Raw genomic sequence first — 7545 nt, 5'->3', positions numbered from 1 at the left:
TACGGAAACATTTTCAGGAACAACGGATCCGCAAAAAACGGACCGAAATTCGGGATATAGAAAAATACTGACGTGTGAATCTAGTCTTATATTGGTTATTGTACTTCACATATGCAAAATTCCACAATCCAGAGATCTAAAAACATTTCTTGACATGTCCGAAAGCATAGATCCAGTGATATTGAATCCACGACAACAGTGGTTTAGGGTTGAGCTCAAGAAGAGTATTGGTGGAGCACAGTGCACCCAATCTGCAATGGTCCTGGAGTCACTGCTCCCTTTCTCAAGCATGTTCTTTGGCATGCCGCCTCATGGCTCCTGTGGTCTGGCATTGCAGCACCCCCCGCCCTTCTCCTTCTAGTTACTGGGTAGCCTGGCTAGCACCTTCTGGCAGAGATCTCCTAGTGGTCCCTAGAACCCACAAGGCTGGTGGGTGCTCAGTCAACCTGATTTTGATCGTGGGTTTCTCCCTTCTTACCCATTTAGGTTGTGCCAGCTGCCCTGGGTTGAGGAGTCCCCTGGCTTGTTCCTAACCTGTAAGAAGTGAATAGGTGAAGCTGGTGGCTCTGCCTTGTGCCTGCACGGGGTGGCTTGGCTCAGCCCCTTACCTATACCTTGTAGCTCAGCCCAGCTGAATACTCAAATTACCATTGTATGAAAACAGGCTTCATGAAGGTTCTCTAATAATGAACAGGTCTTCTAGGTTGAGCCTTTATGATAATAGCAGGCTTATATTCCATAACTTTCTTTAGGTGTTTATAATACACCTAGGTTTATGTCGGGGCCATGTTTTGTTCCTATCACGTTTAACCTGTAAATTTACTTCTGCGGTTGTGCATTTAAAATAGAGCCCGCTCGCAAGCGGAGCAGGCACCATAGCCGCTAGGTGCACGCTGTTTTAAACAGCAGGTATCTGGGACTAATGTATTTGATCGACGATAACATTGATTGCATACATTTAACCCCTCAGATGCTGTGGTCAAATGTGACCACAGCATCTGGGAGGTTAAAGACCGTAAGCGCGTGCTCCGGATGTACTGTGCAGCAGCCCTTGTACTCAGGAGTGATACCAGGTGGACTCCAGTTCCTATGGAGCCACTGCCTGTGGCTGGACTCCATAGAAATAGTGTTGGACTCAAAGAGAAAAATCAATCTTATGATTGCTCGTTATAGTTTCCTAGGGGAACTATTAAAGCGGTCGTCTCACTTCAGTAAGTTGCATTTATCATGTAGAGAAAGTTACTACAAGCCACTTACTAATGTAGTGTGATTGTCCATATTGCCTCCTTTGCTGGCTGGATTCATTTTTCCATCGCATTATACACTGCTCGTTTTCATGGTTACAGACCACCACAGATCAGTGGTGGTCATGCTTGCACACTATAGTAAAAAGCATCAGCCTCTCTGGTGGCTGGGGCCGTGGGAGCGCACGTAGGCTAGTGCTTTTTCCTATATTGTGCAAGCACGACCACCACTGATGGATTGCAGGATGGTCTGTAACTATGGAAACGAGCAGTGTATAATGTAATAGAAAAATGAATCCAGCCAGCAAAGGAAGCAATATGGATAATAACAATACCTTAGTAAGTGCCTTGCATTAACTTTCTCTACATGATAAATGCCACTTAATTAACCTACCTGGAGGTCTCCAAATAGTTCAGGAGCTTGGATCACCTTCTTCAATATCACGGTCAGCATAAAGGATCAGCTGCAAGCAAGAGTACCATCGCACGGTGGATCAGAAATACCATAGAATTTTGCTATTTTCACAAAGACTTGACACCCCCTATGGGGATTAAAGCTCACTCCACCGGGGCGGTGTTGGCCTCAAGGGCAGAAAATGCGTCTACGTCGATGCAGGGCAGCCACGTGGGCAAACCCAAATACTTTTTTCAAACACTAGAAGTTGGATGTACTCCATAGCTATGATTTATCTTTTGGCAGAAAAGTATTATCTGCGGTAGTCCCACCCTAAAAAACGTTTTGTTTCTCTGTTACTCCTGAGAGTGCCGTTGTGGAGTCGCCGGGAAAAAAAGGTTAATTACTCTTACCGGGACCTGGATTTTCCAATAGCCTTCACAACGCACTGGAGTTTCCCAACCCTTATTATTTCATGTAAATTATGTTGTTATATGTGATTATGTGTTATATTAAATATTCAATACACTTCTTGCTCCACTAACGAGTCTTATGTCATTAACTGAAGCAGGTAAAGGGAGGGGGCCTTTTAAACTTGAGCTTCTACGTTGTGTACTGGGGAGACGAGGACACCCTCCTCCTGAGAGTGCCGTTGTGGAGGCTATTGGAATTGACCCTTTTTTAGCTATATATATCCAGAAATGATCAGGAGTTTGTACTCACTATTTGCAAATGTTTTGATGCTATCCACATGGTGTCCCACGTGGTAGCTATAGCACTCCCCTCAGACTCTGCGTCTCTGTCTCCAGTACGGACAGCAGTACCTGTATCGTGATTGCAGTTGCTGGATGCCTGCGTCCCACGTGGTGCAGCGCGCTATGTCTTGGCTGCCCGGATCTTCACAGGGTAGCTCACGTGATGTCTGTGGAGCGCTCCACACTTCATCTGTACTTTTTCCAACAACAGGATTTTTCCTCAATAAGTTAGTGGGTCCTGGATTCTAGAAATGATAATCAATAATACCAGACGCGTTTAGGAGTTATACTGACTAGTGATGAGCAGCAGGGGTCATATTCGAATTTGTGATGTTTCACGAATATTTTGTAGAATATTGGTCGAATATTCGCTATATTCTACATTCTTTTTTTTTTACTCGAAAATCAGCAAGGTAATGATCACGTAATATGTGAATATTACATGATCAATACAGGCGTGGGTCAAAAACGGATCTATAGCACTATAGAATATATATTTGTTTTTACGAATATTGGTCATTTTTTCCATCCGAACACATGATTCCCCCCTGCTTCTAAATTGTGGGCCAATGAGTCATTGGCCCACAAGCAACTTAAGCAGGGAGGAATCATGACTTCAGATGGAAAAAAATGACGAATATTGGATATATAACGAATATATATTTTCTAAATATTCACGAATTCTCGAAGTGGCGATATTCGAGATAAAAATTTGCTTTTCGAATATTCGTGCTCAACACTAAGGCTGGGTTCACACCTGAGCGTTTTACAGCGCGTTCCTACGCGCTGTAAAATGCACAACAGGCAAGAACCAATGATTCCCTATGGGAATGGTTCTCACCTGGGCGTTTTACAGCGCGTACGATCGCGCTGTAAAACGCCCGGCGCTCAAACAAGTGCTTGAGCTTTTTTTTGGGCGTTTGTCGCGCGTTCCCGCACATAGATATTCGGGAACGCTCGACAATGTGTGCACGCCTGTCTCTGTATGCGCAATTGTAAACGCCCGTACAATCGCGCATACAGAGCGCTCGTTTCAGAACGCTCAGGTGTGAACCCAGCCTAATACTGACTCCTTCAGTGGCCATATTTATTTTAAAGTCGTTCCCACTTTTATATCCACTTTCCAGTCCCATCCAAAACCCCCACGGGATTTCTTCTTTTTTACATTACTGTTTATCCATATAGTTCTCCCTATATTTAAGACCGATTCTGTTGACTTTTACTCCAAAGGATGATAGCATGGTCTTGCTTTCTTGGTTGGTAATATGGTGTGTATTACCTTCCAAAACATGTAAATAAAACGCATTGCGGTTTTGATGTGCCTTTTTTTAATGCGTTTTTTTATCTACATATGCGTTTTTTTTAAGTATAGTTACTTCTCTTCTAGTATAATAGCAATCCACATTTATTTTTTTAAAATAATGTATGCAAACATAAAGAATTTGCAAAAATGATACAAATTAAAATAAAATTGAGAATATAACTACATAGATTACCTCTCTAGTGGAGATAACAGACTTTTTACATGGTATACGTATTACATTTTTCGTGTAATATTTTGTTTTTTATATCTTACTTGCAGCTCCCTGTTTGTAGATATTTCTTATCTTCTTTAAAGGCATTCCGTAATGGAATTGCGTTATGGTCCAATTCAGTAAATACCAGAACACGAACCGAAAACGAATGTCAAAATATGAAATTCGCTCATCCCTACTGACAATGCCCCCTTTCATGTTAATAACACTGACTCCATATATGGACACATTCATATATGGAGTCAGACCAGGGACTCCTAAGGTGGGAAATTTCCCACTCTGAGTCCCGACTGTTTAACCATTTGCAATGTGCCCGGACTGGAGCAGGGGGGCCCCTTAGAGGATCGGGGCCCTGGGCAATTCCCTAGTTTTCCGGCCCTGAGGTAACGAGACCTTCAGTTTGGCGAGGACTTAAATCCACATTAAAGCTGTCTAAATGATGCTAAATGCTCTACAATGTTGCTGTGTGAATGCAGCCTTAGGAATATCTCACAAATAATAGGACAGTAGTTGGAAACTTGAAAACGAACTCTGCTTCGGTTCTGAGGTACTAGTACTGCTGAGTTCGGTTTTCCACTTTAAAAATCTATTACCAAAGTTATTCAACAAAGTCTCGCGCGACTTTGTGAATAACTATCTTCGCTCATCGGAGCCCATACATTTTAATACTGTACAGAGACGAATCTTTGCACAGTATTATTATGAAGTTTTGAACAAAGCGACTTCGGATGAAGCTTCACTCAACACTATTTGCTACAGTGTCACTGTATATAATGTCATTGTATAATACCGTTGAGGGGGCCCAGAGAATAAAATCTTTTAGTCCTCCTTCTGGGTGGGCCCTTTTTTGAGTTCGGACCCTAAACAGCCGCTTCCTGTATAGCTACGCCCCTGTTTGTAATCGTACCGTCACTTGTAGATTTCTGAATAGTAAAATATAAGGCAGTTGTATGGCAACAATCTACACCTGTGCTGGGTGATGCCTGCACCCACAGAGGGCAGGAGTTCTTAAAATGCCTGTGACATGATATGCTGCCGCATAGGGCGCAGCCTGCCTTGTGCCTTATGGCTGACTCAGATGACCGCGGTCGGCCACATCTCCTTAGTTGAACTAACTGCATCATTGTGATTTATGATGTCAGTCCATATGTGATCACAGATCTATTGTGTTGTATTCACATCATCATGTAAGTACAGTACAATAGATCTGAGATCACATCGCAACTGACTGCGTCATAAAACTATGATGCAGTCAGGGGAGCCGCAGCGGACACACGGATGTATCTCCCAGGCTGACCGCGGTCATGTGACTCAGCCCTTAGACTTGCATTTATGGCTTTCCAGCATCCTGCTCACACTCTAGTATGGTTTACTATGGCCCCTGATAGTTGCGATCTGGCAAGGCTTTATGAGTACATGTTCATAACGGAGCCACTGTCAGAGCTGAGTGCGGAGGTGTCTGGTAGAATCGTATTCCCTTCTCCCCATACACATGCATGCTCATCTAAGCATGCATGTGTATGGGGGAGCTCTTGAGAGAGAGATGAACAAGCTGGGCGTATATGGCCAGCTTCAGAGCAGCCTTGTGTCTATATCTGATCTCTCAACGTAAACCTACACATACTGTACTTCCCACAGCGAATCATTGTGTGTCGCCTATTGTGCTTTATGCTCGGGTAGAATACCGCATTGATGCTTCTTATGGTCAGAATGGAAGCAGCAAGGTCCAGAGAGTCACATTTGCAGTGGTAGCTCTTTAAGATAAGATGCCTTTATTGTCACTGTACAATACAATACAATGTAATGTTGTTTGGAGCAATCCATCACAGATTGTTGTTGTTTTTTTTTTGTGGGAGAAATAGCACTGCAGGCAATGGAAAGCTTGGTGCAACAATTGAATTGGGCAGGTGTCCATTGCACCTAACTCAAATGTGAACAGAGCCTAACGTGACGGCACTCGACAGAGCTAAATCCCATCCTGCATTGGGAAGGCAGGCTCAACGGATAATGAAATAACATTGACAAGACTTATCAAAATCCTAGTGGAACAATAAATAAATAAATAATAGAAACGCGTTGCATTCAGCCACGTTACGTAATGTAGCAACCTTTATTACTTCCATATGGCAGCGGGAACACGTCTAAGAATACAAACTTTAGAATCACCCAGCAATCTATATGTGTATAAAGTTATCACACCTGACTTCTCATCAATGTTCACAATACAAAAGAGCCGCAGCACAAGACTATATTTATATAAAACTGTAAAATGTGCACCGAGTCCTGCTAAAGCTTAAAAATCTCACTAATACAATGGGACTAGCGGGATCACGTTTTTATTAGAAGGCATTTGGCGGTGGTTTTCTCTTGCAAACGACTATAAATATTTCGCTAAAGATCTGTTACGGCTGATGCTAAGGTCTAATTCACTTTGCTGTTGTCTGCTGCAAATCCACAGCATTTCAGATGGAGCTGATCTGCAAAACCGGACACAGCCTAGTGGCGGCCCCGTTTTAAGTTGGAGAGAAATGTCTGACAGGCACGTTGCTATCGACACGCTGCCTAACACCCAAGGTTTTCAAGGGTCAACTAATTTCTATTCATCTCAGTTGGAGTCAGCATTACAGAGTCATTGTGCCCCACAGGTTACCAGCACAGCACTGGACTAAAGCAAGCAGGGGAGTAAACCATAGTGGCTCTGGTGGCCTCGGTCCCTCTGTCACATAATTGGGAGTCAGGTACTAGAAATGATTGGTGATGGTAGAGGGCCTCGGTACAGACTTTGCATTGGAGCACTGACCTGGTTATTTCTAGAATTATCTGGAAATGGCCTTGATGGCGGGGCATCGGCATGTTAATGAAATCCTGCAGATTACTGTATGTTTTCTTAAAACGAATGTTCTCTAAACTGCCATAACTTTTTTTTTAGCAGCTGATTGAGCAGGATGCAATACAAATTTAAGCCACCAGATGTCAGTATCATAACACTACAGTGAAAAGTTTCTCCCCCCATGAGTAAAAATTAAAAAATACCTAATTTACTATATTTTGGAATTCTTCACTGTTTTGTTCCCTTACTATCGCCGTTTGGGTCCCATCTGTTCACACTCCTGTACGGTGACATGTCATATACTGTCCGGCTAATCGCAGACTGCTGCACAGATAGGTGGACAATGGTGACATCACTATACGAATATTCACACGCAGCTGATATAAATGGGGTTGTTTCTGTAGCATGTAAATGGAGTTTTACAAAATCCAGTTTATATCCCTACAGAAGTCTCAGACACTTCTGCAATAAATCAGCCTTGTGTGAACCTAACAGCGCTGAAAAAGCTATCGGCTGCCGGATAACTTATGCGTACGCGAACTTAACCCTCCTGGTTAGACACAAGCAAACATAAGGCTCACGCTGCCTGGTTTCAATCTGCATACCCACATGGGAGAGTGTCTACACATGAACCCTCTAAATACATGAATTATACACTTGTAGAATCCTTTTCTGTTAAGTCACTGGTTATATATATCCGAATTCGATTCCTTCTAACACTTTGCTTTAATGATGTGCCTGTCTCCGCACAGCATTAAAATGTATTGCCTCTGTGGAGGCAAAATTT

Source organism: Bufo gargarizans, chromosome 10 (assembly GCF_014858855.1).
Source record: "Bufo gargarizans isolate SCDJY-AF-19 chromosome 10, ASM1485885v1, whole genome shotgun sequence".
Lineage (NCBI taxonomy): Eukaryota > Metazoa > Chordata > Amphibia > Anura > Bufonidae > Bufo > Bufo gargarizans.
Note: the sequence above shows the minus strand (reverse complement) of the source record.